A 15,367-nucleotide genomic window follows, 5' to 3' on the forward strand; every position below is an offset into this window, starting at 1 on the left:
AGTTTGGGCCAAGAAACACAAGGAATGGACATTAGACCAGTGGAAATCTGTACTTTGGTCTGATGAGTCCAAATTTGAGATCTTTGGTTCCAACCGCCGTGTCTTTGTGAAAAGGTGAACGGATGGTCTCTACATGCATGGTTCCCACCGTGAAGCATGGAGGAGGAGGTGTGATGGTGTCTGGGTGCTTTGCTGGTGACACTGTTGGAGTTTTATTCAAAGTTGAAGGCACAGTGAACCAGCATGGCTACCACAGCATCCTGCAGCGACATACCATCCCATCCGGTTTGCATTTAGTTGAACCATCATTTATTTTTCAACACTACAATGACCTCAAACACACCTCCAGGCTGTGTAACGGCTATTTGACCAAGAAGGAGAGTGATGGAGTGCTGTGTCAGATGACCTTGCCTCCGCAGTCACCTGACCTAAACCTAATCGAGACCGTTTGGGATGAGATGGACCACAGAGTGAAGGCAAAAGCAGCCAGTAAGTGCTCAGCATCTCTGAGAACTCCATCAAGACTGTTGGAAAACCATTCCAGGTGACTACCTCATGAAGCTCATCAAGAGAATGCAAGAGTGTACAAAGCTGTCATCTAAGCAAAGGGGGCTACTTTGAAGAATCTAAAATATTAAAGATGTTTTGGCTTCTTTGTCACTTTTTTGTTTGCAACATAATTCCATGCGTGCTATTTCATAGTTTTGATGTCTTCAGTATTAATTTACAATGTAGAAAATAATTACAATAAATAAAAACCATTGAATGAGTAGGTGTGTCCAAACTTGTGACCGGTACTGTATACAGTTAAAATTTAAAAAATCTCAGTAGTATTAATTTTCATAATATTTTTATATATATATATATATATATATATATATATATATATATATATATATATATATATATATATATATATATATATTAAAAAAATGTGCAAAGATGTTTTCTGTGATCATCGTTCTAATGGAGATGTTAATGCTCAGCTTGTGTGACAGCAGAATAATGCTTTACAAGGTTGAATTCACAGCGCCTCTGTCAGTAACAATATATTTTACAGGCTTCAACAAGTTGGTGGTGTTTTATTACAACCATACAGAGAATTTGCTTTAATTTTTTGACTGTTCTTTTCATTTACAAGATATACTGTATAACACTGTGATTTATAACAGATGGATAGGTGAAATAATACATGATTAATGAGACAAGTATTGATTAAATTCTATAAAATACAGATAGATTTTATGTCAGTCATGAATTAGCGGAATAGACAGCCATTGTGTCAATTGCAGGGTGCATTTGTCTCAAACAACAATGGAGAGAAAAAAGATCAGAGAAAACTAAAAATGGAGAATTAAAGCCCCCAAATTAGGAAGAGCAGAGAAGTTCAGCATGGGAGCGATTTAGTCCATTTTTAACCATCAAATGTCAGTGTATTGTTACCACATTTGCATATATCCGACTGAGAAATAATGGCAGTGAGTGATAAGGTGTGGGTCTCTAAGTCAGAGAAATCATTTCTTTGGGTGGATGGGTAATATATGTGTACATGCAGATTCAAATAATATCAAAGCTGATCACTGCTCGGTACCAGCAGACAAAAGGAACTATTTTATGGGCTGAGCTTGTGGGTTTGGAGGATGTCTTGGGGGCTTGATTTAAGGTGATCGATGAAATACGAGTGTCCGCTTTTGAATGTTAATTATCAGTGGGTATCTGTTTAATTCTGCTCTATATGTAGGGATGCAGTGTCTGAGCATTTTGTCAAGTGTGACTAAACATTTTCATTGGTCTAAACTGGTATATGTGTGTGACAGTCTGTTCTGTGATTTGCAACTGCAACCGATTCCTTTGCTTCTCTCTGCTGCTCTAGGAGCTGTGACCTCAGGTGCAGTTGTTTCTATTGTTCATGACGTCCTTCAAGATTCAGTTACTCCAGTCTGTTGCTCTATTTTAGCTTTGATATGTTTTGTGTAGGGCTGTACAGTGCCATGTTGGCTAGCACTTTCGCCTTGCAGCTAGAAGATCCCCGGTTCGCATCCTGGAGTTTGCATGTTCTCCCTGTACATGTGGGCGTTTTCTCCAAGTACTCTGGCTTCCTCCCACAGTCCAAAAATATGCTGAGGTTAACTGATTATTCTAAATGGCCTGTAGGTGTGAATACCATTCTGATTGTTTATCTGTATATGTAGCCCTGCGATGGACTGGTGACCTGTCCAGGGTGTCCCCTGCCTTCACCCCGAGTCAGCTGGGATAGACTCCAGCCCTCCCACAACTGTAATGAGGATTAAGCAGTGTATAGATGATGGATGGATGTTTTGTGTACAAGCTAAGTACATCATATAATACAGACATTTTTAATACAGATTTTGTCAAGTCTTTTTATTCACTATTTGCCTCATGAAAGACAGTGGTGAATTGTAAAAGTTTTTTTGGATGTTTTAATATCCTTTATGCACTATTATGGAGTACTATCTTATCTCATTTGACATACTGATATACTAACAAAATGTAAAAAAATTTAAGTCAAGACAGCTGTTTTCTAATTCATATTGTAAATAAAATTAACATTATCGAACAGCACTCTGCAACAGCATATTTTTAAACAAACCACTATTATATACTATACAATGTGATAAATAAAATGTAAAATAAAATAAATACAACAATATTTACAACAAAAGAAACAGCAATCTTTTAAACAAATCACTTTACAGACATTTATAGTGGTGCTAGTCGTTTCAGTGCACTGTGGACACAGCGTCAAAGGTTTTACTTTCCTTAAGAAAATGTTATATTGGCATTACATAAGAATTTCTAGCTTAAAGTTTGTTAAAGGTTAGTGAGAGATAAACTCTGAGCTAAGTTGGAAAACTGCATTTCTTTACCTGTTTGTGTGTCTGGATGTAACTTCTGCTGGATGTTTCCACAGACTGATTGTGTTTCTGCTCTTAAATATAAATGACTTGGTACACTTGTGGCAATGAGCACTACCTGCATCAACTCTAGTGAAGTGTAACTACACTTTAAAACATTTATTTCTCTTCTCCATCATCAATGAAAATGAGTGTTTGTTGCATGGTGCTGCAGGTGTATTGCTGAACTTTCATGCATCATAGAAGAATGTCATCTAATGTAAAATAAAATGTGCAACATAACTTTCTTTTCAATTTCTGTTTACCGACTCTAAAGTACCCACAGCAGAACTGCTACATCGGAGCTTATTTATCCTCAAGTAAAATTTTGCCTCTGGGCTTGTTTGTTCCAGGGGTTCTGTACCATCCCCAACTACCACTTCTGGTCGGAAAACAGTTTTTGTGCACAGTTTCCACAGAGTCACGTTCTGGACTCAGACTTCAAAAACAATGAAAACTGTCAAAACAGACTTTAATACGTCTGCATTCATTTTCTCACTTTGTTTCTGTTGTCACTGATGCAACAGAACAACAACCTGTATAAGGATTGGCTACTTGGGTGTCATTTGTAGAATGCACCATTTGATGATTGGCTGTTTATGAGGCAAAGAGAGAGCAGCTAGGTGTTTGTTTGAAAACTTAATCTGAAATTGCATCTAACTGAAACCAGAAAACATTCTATTGTACATTTTCTTGTATCTGTTGAGAAAATATCTACAGATCAATACATATCATTATCGATTTCTCTCTCAGGGCCATTGTGGTCTCATTGGTGTGAGTGAATGATGATCATTAGTTTGATTTGGAACCATTCAGGCCAGCACAGGTAGCTACTATGCGTATTGTGGTTGGAAGTATAGTCTTTCTTCTTCGCTGGTTCAGTCAGCCTCTGCCTGCCTGATGTGTGAAAACCAAATCGTGAGTCCATCAATCAACAACATTTCCCAACTTAGCAGTCTTAGTGTTTGACTATGTGCTTCACTCAGTATTCGCTTTATTGAGAAAGTTACAAAAATTAAATAAATTATGTTGTTGAAGCTTTGAAGCTTTAATACTCCTTACAAAAGACAGCATGAAAAAATGGAGGATGAAGCCATCAGTGTAACAGAGAGCAGAGCAGCACTGGACAGAGGAGTTCATCTTCAGTATGGCAAGAATATAAAATGCAAGCACGTGGGTGCCATAAAACACCGCTAGAGATTATGTATAATTGATATCAATATACTAAAATACCTGCACTTAAGATAAGATATGGGTGGCACGGGGGAGAGGAGGGAGATGGTTGCAGAGGAATGCAGGAGCAGCAGTCGGCAAGTTGGTTTGGTACAATAGAAGATACGCAGCCCAAACTATTCGATGGAATGAGATGTAAGGACAACTCAAGAACAGTAGGAACTACATTTTACCATGCCTCAGACAGTTTTCTCTGTGTGGTTTGTTGGCAGGAGGTAGAATATGCTTAAGGTTAGGCTTTTCTGCTTCAAGAACAGTTGCCTAAAATCAATCTGATCCATTTATCATTAGGTAATGAATGACAATAGAATCAGCTATTCTTTTTCTTGTCTTTTCAGTTTAACGGGTGTTTTCATGTCCTGAAAAAGCCACCGAAAACCTTACATGGCTGATTAAAAAATGCCCCATGTCAGTACAATGATAAGAATTACCTACCGGGTGGCATATTTTCTCTGAGGTTCTGGTTGTATAAAACTGTGAAAATAAATGTCATTCATGAAAACACATGCATTACTTCTACAAAATGCATGCTCGCTCTGCATATGGCCAGACATATTCAAAAGGATCAAGAAACCTGTAAGCCTCAGACCAAAAAAGCTGTATCACAAAATAATTTGTGAGTGCTATCAATGCAACGATCATCACACATCTAGTAGAAACAGTGGTTGAGTAACAGGACAATCATCCAGAACTCACATCATATTTTAAGTGTTCAGGCGACTCATTGCGTTCACACGGGATGTTTCGTCTAGGGAACACATCAAAACCAAAACTGTTAAAGTACCAGCAAGATTTCTCGCTGACACCACAAGTGACTCATCGAGCAGCTAATGTACTGAAACAGTTTAAAGGTCAGAGATGAGCTATTCCCCAAAAAAAAGACAAAAAAAAAAACATGCTCTCAAGAAAGCAGCAAAAAGCAAACAAAGAACACAGAGAAGATTAATCAGTATTTTCTCTGAACTATATCATGATGTGGTCAACAAAAAGAACACATTATGCTCATTGCCAGCTATATATTTTAATGGGACTCCACTAGAAGGCTTTGTGGAAGCCTTTGCTTGTGAGCACCATGTCATCCTCTTGCTGGTGTAGAATTCAAAGAGGAAACTTTGAATCTACCGAAGTGCAGTGCCCTTTCACAATTTGTTTATTCGGAATTGGTCAATTTTTTTGGCATCATGTATTTCCAAACACTGGTATTTCTCAGTCTCAGTATCAACATCAATGACTGATCACTTATCTAAAGGACTTCACAACCAGCAAGGAATTAACATTAAAATGTTATTAGTCAGGTCCATAAACATTTGGACATTGACACAATTTTCATCATTTCGGCTCTGTACACCACCACATTGGATATGAAATGAAACAATCACAATGTGTTTTAAGTGCAGACATTCAGCTTTAATTTGAAGGTATTTACAGTGGTGGAAAAAAGTTTTTGGACACCCTTAATTTTTTTTTACACAATCTCAAATATTATCATAAACTTTTTGGTGTTTCAAAAGGTGTGGCTGCATTAGACAGACACAAACAAATACAAATTATATTTCTTTTTGTTTATTGTTTACAAGAAAAACAAAACTAAATTCTTGCAGGTTCCATATGTCAGTTCTCAACATTGTATCAAATTTAAATAACAGAGAATGTGTTCAAAACTGAACAAAAATAAATAAACCATCACATGATCAAATTAATATTTAGTAGTGCTGCCATTAGCACGACGTAGAGCTCTAATCCTGGCTGACCTGTTCCCAACGAGCCTTTCACACTTTTTAGGGGTAATCTTGTCCCATTCTTCTTGAATTACTGCTTTTAATTCTTATAAATTCTTTGGTTTACACTTTGAAACAGACCGTTTGATAATCCACCAAAGATTTTCAATGGGGTTCATGTCAGGGGATTGAGCTGGTCACTCTAAGACCTGGACACTGTGCTCCTGCAACCAAGTTCTACTGGCCCTGGATGGACGTTATGATCTAAAAGTCAGCCACGTACAGTGCGGGTGGAACACTGGACATCAGTTTGGTTTGACCACTGCTGCTGAAGCTCCTGTGATGTCATTCAACAGTTTTCCCTGCACATGTGGATCAGGATGCGGTCATTCCTTGCTGAAGAAACTCTTGGACGCCCAGACCTTGGTTTGTCTTCCAAGCTGTTGGTTCGTCTGTATTTCTGCACTTGTACTTCTGAAAGGCTGCATCTTCACTTCCTGGCTATCTGGCGTGAGCTGTACCCTCCCTGGCTGAGAATCTGTATCTTCAGGTGTGTTTCCTGCATTAGGTACCTTGTTTTAACCATTTTTGTCTCTGACGAACTTTCAAATGTGCTGGCTTTATATAGACACAAAGCACAGCAGCAAAAATTGTATCTTTTAATAAAAAGCACGACCTTCATTAGTGGATCACTGGTACCAAAATGAGCCAATATTCAAAATTTCTAATGTATTGTTATGAAACCCATAAATTCTAAGTTTTTAATGGTTTTTTTAGCATTTGTCTAGTATTTTGGTGTAATTGTACTAAAAGAAATTGCATTTGAAGACCTAAGAGTGATTTTTAATGCAATATTTCAAAAATGCATGGGGTGTCAAACTTTTTTTCACCATTGTACATCCAAATCAGGTGAACAGTGTAGGAATTACAACACATTTTATATGTGCCCTCCACCTTTTTAAGGTACCAAAAGTAATTGGGCAATTGGCTGCTCAGATGTTCCATGGTCCGGTGTGTGTTATTCCCTCATTATTTAATTTACAAGGAACAGATAAAAGGTCTACAGTTCATTTCAAGTGTGGTATTTACGTTTGGGATTAGTGAAACTCAGCATCTAGTGATGTCTATAGGTTCCAGACTTCAGGCTGTCACTGACTGCAAAGAATTTGCAACCAAATATCAAATTTGTGACAATGCCATTTGTAAATCAAGAAGGCTGCAATTTAGGACAAACACACTCTCAATAAAAGTGTGTGCACGTGCGCACACACGTGCTCTGCTTAGCGCATATGCAGCATAGCCATTATTGCTCAGCACTAGCCAGTGAAACAAACAGGTTTCAGACCAAAGCAATGCTGTTGTTGTGTCCTATGTTAAAGTCTCTTGAAACAGGAAGAGACTCCACCTGGTGGAACAATGAAGTACTATAGCTAATGTACATTCCTTTGCTGTCATATCCCTTAATTCTGCCTTATCAGTTGTGTTTTTGAACAAATTAAATTTCCTTAAAATTAGTGCAGGTGAATGATGCTCATTAAGCTGTTTTGGTGTCACTCTAACCTTGTCAGTCGGTCTCTGCTTGATGCTGTTTAGCTGTTGTGCATTCTAAAGATAAACTGGGCTGTACCTGATTATTTTTTTTAAAAAATGAGGAAAGAGGAGGCCGCTAATGGAGAGAGAGAGGTGCGACTCTGACACACCTCATGATGAGTGCAGGTGCAGAAAGGAAGACATGACTGACCAAGACAAAGTGCAATACATTAATTAACAATGGCTAAAGCAGCAGCAGGGCTGCAAAATAATAATAATAATAATCACAATAATGATATTAGCCTCCTACCATTACATGAACGCAATCAACTGCGGTATCTACACTTAAAAATAGGATCTGCTTGTAAAAAGTGCAGCACACCTATATGTACTGTTTTCTCTGCTCCTAGAAAACAGTGCATATTGATAAAATCACTTCATTTTGGACAATTCAGACATTAGAACACCCCATTTCATTCTTTTCAAATTAATTTTTGCTCACACACCTGTCTCAACGCCACCTAACAGCATCTACCACAGCCTGCACTGTGAGCTGTTGAGAGAACATTGGTAAATGTAGTGTTTTTCTATAAGAAGATGTTCAGCAAGTGAGACGTTTTGCCTGTGTCAAGATGTAAGGCGCTACCAGCGAAAAAGTTAGTCTGAAGCCCTAAAGCACTAAAGGCTAGTTAGCAGCTGTGAGCAAGACAAAGGACACTGAGTGCAAAAGCAGCTACAGATCAGGAATGGTAACAGTGCACTTTATGTGCTTAATGTGCTTGTAATACCTTAATTGAAGATATGGGTCATACACATTAACAGCACTGTGTTAAGAACTGATTTAACTTAAGTGCGTCTTTTATGGACAAATTTTTGCAGCAAAATTAATGATACTAGCCATTTGTAAACTCTGGAGTGGTTCTACTCTGCTTTCAGATAACTACTACAGTGGCAAAATAAAGAGGTTGATAGCCGATGGTAACTAAAGAGAGCGTACAGTTTGGTAGTAACATTGGGTAGTAACAATGAGCCAAACACTAAATGAGCTGCTCTAAGTGAGCTGCAGGCTGTCAAGTGAAAACTGTAGTGAACCCACTGCCAATGCCCCCTGAAGATAAAGGCCAACTGAGGATCACCAACCAAGTGTGAAGTAGGTCAGATTAATGGTTGTTCAGGGATGCAAACACAGATATGGTGGTAAAAGAGAGAACTACGCGAAGTTGGAATAAAATAAACTACAACAGCGCAATATAACCATAACATTATCATATACACTTATATTTAAGTCTATACTAGCACAAAGGTCTGTGCAAGTATTCACTTAAAATAATTAGTAAATTCTATTACTCACATCTAGTATATTACTACATACTCAGATCATTAATAGAGATACAAATGTTAAATAGTGAGTTCTGTTTTTATTTGTAGAATTAGAGGTGGTGTTGACTGACAAATACACACACGCACGCACACGCACACGCACACACACACACACACACACAAATAATGGCTATAATCACTCACAGTAGTTTCATCCTGATTGTTGTAATGATTGTGCAAACAGGACATGGACACCCATGCCACCATCACTAATTTCTAGTTTATCCTTTCTTTTCAATCTCTTTGAAAACGTCAGAGAAGGAACTTGTGCCTTACTGACTTCACCTTAATTGTAGCATTTAGCCTGAGCTACGACCACCTCTAATACACCTGCTACCTGCAACGAGCTGTTGCACAAAAATGCTTCCTTTTGAAAACAGTCATTTTGACCCCAAAGCATAGTTGAGACTTTTGACAACACATAAAGTTTACCATTAGTCAATGGCATACACTGAAATGTTAGATTTATTTGCATAACGTTAAAGCCTCTTGAAATATTCTTGCCAAATGTTCTAGCTTAATGAATGGGATCAATTTCTTCATTTTGCAAGTGAAGAAGCTGCTGGAGCACATAGTAAAGTTACATTCGCTTACGAACATTGTCAAAACCATTAATTAGTCAGCCAACAGAAAAAGTGACTGTCCTTACCTCAATGATTTCACCTTCAAATGCTGTAAAGGATGAAGGAGAGAGTTTGTGCCACTTGCAAGGTTGCAAAGTGTTGCTGTGATGTGACAGACACACAAAAGGTGCTGACAAGTGATTTTTTGTTTGTTTGATTTGCTTTTTAAAGGACTCACTGACAGATATTCACACAGCAGAAAGAACTTAAATGACACGCATAGCATTGACTCTTGACAGGGTCTTGACTTTATGACCCTGCCACAAAACAAAAAACCATTCACATTTGGATGATGCACACAAGTCTCCCAAACTGAAGTGGAAAAAATGACATTCACCAAAAAGCAAGTAATTTGCATCCCTGGTTGTTAAAAAAGGCAAAGAACACACACAATTGGCCCAAACACATATATACACAAAACTCATGGGCTCAAGTGGGTCTAATGAGGAGGGATCGACTGATATTTTGGCTTTTGTTTTCATTCTGTTTGTTTGTTTGTAATCAAAAAGACCGATAACTGATATTTGGAACTGATGGACACTTAATGATAATTATTACCAGCATGTAATAAGCAGGAACCTGTCATTCATTACTAGGTTAATTAAGTAAGGATTACCACAACTGAATATGTACAATAGCAAAAAAGTGAAGGTGTCAGAGCGTTACGTGATTCTACAATGCTCGCCTGTTTACTCTGAGAGTGATATGATTTGTGTAGCTAGCTTGTGCTTGTTGTTTACCATTTGCAGGTTGTGTTTCGGCTACAGCGATGTATCTGTAGAGGAGATTGCTAAAAATGCATCTCGCACAGAAAGATTGTACAACATGACTACAGAGAGAGAGAAGCAGCTGCATCAGAGCCAACGTAACACATTAAACATATTACTGTATATTGGGAATCAGGGAAATAAATTAAGGATACCAGTAATCAGAAAAATGCAGATTATCAGTCAGACAAAGAACAAGGCCTTAGTCCTTACTTTAAAGGATAAATTCATTAGACAGACAATTAAGATCACTTATATGAACTCAGGTAATCAGAATGTAAATATAGTCAGTTTTGGAGTTCTTGGAAACACAGACTCTGTTAACCTTGGATGAAGCTTTACAGGGGATTCCAACTTTCAGCCCCAGATGCTGTTTTAAAACCACTATATAAACCAAGCAATAATTCTCAGAAGTGCAGTTCAAGGAAAGGGTCCTGTCAACTCCAATCAACAACCCCTACCAAATGCGTTACTGCAGTCACCTAGCAAAGTTGGAAGCATTTTGCTGGAAAATAAATGAATAAATGCTGTTGTGGTTGGCTGTTTTCCATTTATGTCACGTGACACTCACTACACTGACATGAGGGTGCAACTAATCATAATTTCCATATTTAAAAACTGTGAAAAATGCCCATGCTGTTTCCAGAATGCAAGGTTACCTTGTCATGTGTTTTATCAAAACCTAAAAGTATACAAATGCCTGACCTATGCAACATACATTGATGAAATTGCAGCCCTTACAATTTGCTAACTCCACAGTCTAAAACTACAATTTTGACTTAAAAAAGATTACCTGTTCAGCTCCATCATCATTCTTATCTTAAAGACCTTATTGTACTATATCATCCTAACAAAATCCTTCACTCTCAGACTGCAGGTTTACTTGTGATTCCCAGAGTTTCTCAGCAGAATGGCAGGACCTTCAGTTATCAGCTCCTCTGTTGTGGAATCAGCTCCCAGTTCGGGTTCAGGAGGCAAAAACCCTCTCTATTTTTAAGATTGGGCTTAAAATTTTCCTGTTGGATAAAATTAATAGTTAGAGCTATTCAGGATCGCCTGAGCTGTTTCTTAGTTATGCTGCTATAGGTTTATGCTGCTGGGGTATTCCCATGATGCACAGGGCTCCTTTCCTGTACTCTCCTCTCTCTCTCCATACAGTTACATCACCATTTCATGTCACTAACACTGTTTCTCCCCGAGGTCCTGTGTTTTGTTCTCTCCCCGGGTGTCTCTGGATCTGGAGCTACACGTCTCTGATCTGCAGTTTCTGGCCTCATTGATCTCCAAAATGTTCATTGTTCTGTTTGTAGTGTTTGTCTGCTCTCCATCTCCTACCCCTCCTGTTATCTCCTCTCATAACCACTCTCACCCCAACCAGTCAAGGCAGATGGCCACCTTCCCTGAGCCTGGTTCTGTCTAAGGTTTTTTTTTTTTTTTTTGGTTCCTTCCTAACCGTTGCTGACTGCTCGTTCAGAGGGAATCCAAAGGGGTTGTTGGATTGTTGGGTTGTCTGTTGTGTTTAAAATTTGCATTGTCTGTACCTTATTATGTTAAGGGCAGTGAGATGACATATATTGTGAATTTGCGCTACAGAAATAAAATTGAATTGAACTATGTTAAAAATCAATTTGTTGAAGAAATTTTTTAAGGAAAAAAGTTCACATTGTGTGATTGCAGCTCCTTAAATAAGAATATTTTTTTGTTTATTTACGACAGCAAACTGAATGTCTTTGTTGTGAACAAAACAAGTCATCTTGGGCTTTGGCAAACACGGATTGTCACTGTTCATCATTTCTAACACTTTATAGACCAAACAGCTAAGTGATTACTCAAAAAAATAACTGACAGATTGACCAAAAATGTGTATGAACATTGCATACAGCCCTAATAAACTAACCACAGAAGACAGACATTAGATAGAAACCACCAGGTCTAGGTCCATTCCGTCAGAAAGCAATTGTGCTATATGACGGATTCAGCTTTCCGAAAATAATCCTGTCAGAGCCAACACTCACACTGCCCACACTGTTACCATTAGCCTACCAGTTGGTCTCCTTGAATTAGAAACATGATGGGATCTGCATGTCCTCTCATCCTCAGCCAGAGGCGACAACTGACGCTTGCATCTCTGAGCTCACAACTTGTCACCGAATCACATCCCCGTCGAAAATGACTGCAACATACAGCACTTCTGACATTGCATCAGCCTTTTATATTCAATGACGGTGTAGGCCAGTTCAGCCAGTATAGCAGCCCTACGAGCTTTGGTCTCTTTCCTCCACAGCAGCTGTCATGCAGCTGTGCTAGAGCCGCCTTAGCCCAGAGGATGAGTTCTGCGGTCTGAGGCTGTGGGCAGCCCGGTGTCTCATCATATTCTGTCCTGTGATGTTGCTTCTGAAGTTATGAACACAAAACCCCCATCTCAGCTCATTGTTCACGACCTCCTTAAAGAAATCCTCTTTTCACCGCACACGACACCAATGCACTTTGCTGATAAAGCCGCGGCTTCCAGTCTGCAGAAATGTTTGCTGGCTGGGCGGCTGTCAGCGTCAGTTAACGTCCAAACTTTCACTTGGGTTGGAATCAATGGCGCGTTGCGTGGGCTACTGGCTCAACGCGGGGCAATGACGATTCACCCGAAGATTTTTCGCCATATTGTGTGAAGCATTGTGTAGCGTTAGGATAATTAGCTGGTCCATATGAAATTACCAGAAAATGTGGAAGGCGACGGCAGAATATCTCCACACGAGCGAGAACGGCACGTATCGGTGTTCCGTTAACGCCAATGCAGCTGTGAGCCAAATGAATGAAGCGTACTGCTGTTAATGATGGCTGTCACTGTTTCTAAAGGACATTTCATCCCCGCTGTGACTCATTCGTCTACAGCCAGCGGTCCTATTGATAAGCTGTTGAACACTGAGCCGGTCACAGTCGAACCTGAATCAATAGATGTGCGGGTTAAAGGAGGACTTACCGCTGACAGCTGCTCACAGCATCCCTGAACGGAGGATCGGGCTGCTACATCCAAAAACACGTCCGTTTCTGTCAGCAAGGCGACGACTACAGCTGCACCGATGGAATGTATGTGCGTGTGTGGGTGTTCGTGATCGTCAGTGTGTATGTGAGGGCACAGGTGGCGCAAGTCTGCGGTCCGTACACTGCGACAAGTTCACCACAGACAGAACAGCAAACTGGACGACTGTGCTCTGAAAAATAAAAGCACATTTTTTTGGGCTCAACGTTTAATGGAATTCGTTGATTGATATCTAACCTAAAATGAGTCATATGTGTGATGAAATACAGAACTGATTTACCTAAAAGACTCAGGTAGAACATTTTTAAATGCTAAAACTTCATCTTTTGTCTGTGGTGTGGTAATGCAAAATTTCTCAGCCCAGCAGAAAAGGACACTAACAGATTTGTTTGATATAGAATAATATGTTGACAGTACAGATTAATTTTTATGTACTCAACAGATTATTTAGCCTTTATCTTTTAACAGTATGGCAGCACAGTATGAGCAAGAGTGATTCATCCATCCAACTATTATAGACTCTTAAAAAGTTGGACATAGTAACAATGAGAACCCTAACTGGTCAGTAACATTTGGATGTCCATCTTGGTCTTTTCAAACCAGAAGTTGCAAGTGAGGAATAAATCTGGGGACACTACACACATTAGTACCTGTCAACCAAAAGGTAGTCCCATCCATAAACATAACCTGCCTTACTGTCGATTTTACTTAAATGAAACCATCATTTACCAAGTAAACATCATGTTGTTTTTAAAAATAGCAACTGAGACTATAAAGGTGAGGTGACATCGCCAACCACTGCACCACCTTGCTGCACTCAACACCCAGATGTTTTATCATTATTTTTTTAACATAGTTTAGTCCAACTGGAACAACTTAACCTGCTTGGAGTTTCTGCCATTTAATGTCACTGTACATTGTGAACCATGTATTCTTTTCATGTCATGGACAGTGTACACAACAAGACAGACACTTCAGCTTCATTAGACTTTACCTTCAAACCAACCATACTTCACTCCAAGTAGCACCTACTTGTAATTTGTCTAGGCCCTTGAGAATCTACTGCAACTAGTGAGTCAGTGTCCAAAAATCTATGATTTCTTTCTGGCAGAGCCACTATGCCTAAGACTTTATTTTGAAATAAAACAGAAATAGACGTTGGTTACTGTAGTACCTTTACTGTGGGAGCGAAAAAAATCGAATTTTTTTTTTATCTCAAGCATTTAAGGAATATGATATGGAATAGTGGATAGTATTCAAGACAGACCACAAATGAGGAAATTGTTATAAGCATTCTAGCTTTTCTTTGCTGTTGCTTTGCATTAATTCATGGTGATTTTTATCATGAAGTACTGAAGTGTGCAAAAAATTTTAGGCTCTTCAGGTAATTTGATTCTTATAAGTCACCCAAAAATTGTGTTCAAAAACCTTGTGTAAGCGTGGAGAGGACATCTAGTGCTGTTTTCTAAAGGCAAAGGGTGCTCACTGCAAATGTTATTTAATTTACCTTGTTGTCCTCTTTAAACATTTTGTTAAACTCAAAAAATATGAATTGGATTTTTTTTTTAAAATATCTTCACTTATTTTTAGTCTTTGCCACATTTATATTGTATATGTGTTCAGACCCCCATCATTTCCTTTTTTTAAGTCCAGTGTTTTGTCCACTGATGCACTGACAATGACCTCTTACCCAGTACTTACTATACCTACCCTGTGGCTTTATAGCTACGTTACCTGACTTCAGTGTTAGCTCTCTTCATAGGCGTTTCAATTTCCTTGTGACGGGTCCTTGGAAACCATATCCTGACTCATAGCTATAGTGTCTTCTTCAGTGGCATTTAGGCAACTAAAACTAACAGCACTTCATATATTTTATTCATTTCATGAATTCAGATATACACACGTGGACCAAATTGTTGGTACCCCTCGGTTAATGAAAGAAAAACCCACAATGGTCACAGAAATAATTTGAATCTGAAAAAAGTTATAATAAATAAAAATTCTATGAAATTTAACCAATGAAAATCAGACATTGCTTTTGAACCATGGTTCAACAGAATTATTTAAAAAAATAAACTCATGAAACAGGCCTGGACAAAAATGATGGTACCCCCAGAAAAGACTGAAAATAATGTGACCATAGCATCTACAAACTTGTAATCAGTCA

General features: G+C 38.6%; 1 protein-coding gene across 5 annotated transcripts in view; it reads right to left on the minus strand.

The window, feature by feature from the left end:
* The window catches only part of LOC111570365 (disks large-associated protein 1-like), a 163,059-nt gene extending 149,779 nt beyond the window's left edge, over positions 1-13,280 (minus strand). For all 5 annotated transcript variants that reach the window (XM_035949463.2, XM_035949461.2, XM_035949460.2 and 2 more), the window contains exon 1: positions 13,141-13,280. The gene's annotated coding sequence lies outside the window, so the exon portion shown is untranslated. The remainder of the gene's footprint in view (positions 1-13,140) is intronic.
* Positions 13,281-15,367: the final 2,087 nt, after the last annotated feature.

The sequence above is a fragment of the Amphiprion ocellaris genome, chromosome 10 (genome assembly GCF_022539595.1).
Source record: "Amphiprion ocellaris isolate individual 3 ecotype Okinawa chromosome 10, ASM2253959v1, whole genome shotgun sequence".
Classification (NCBI taxonomy): domain Eukaryota; kingdom Metazoa; phylum Chordata; class Actinopteri; family Pomacentridae; genus Amphiprion; species Amphiprion ocellaris.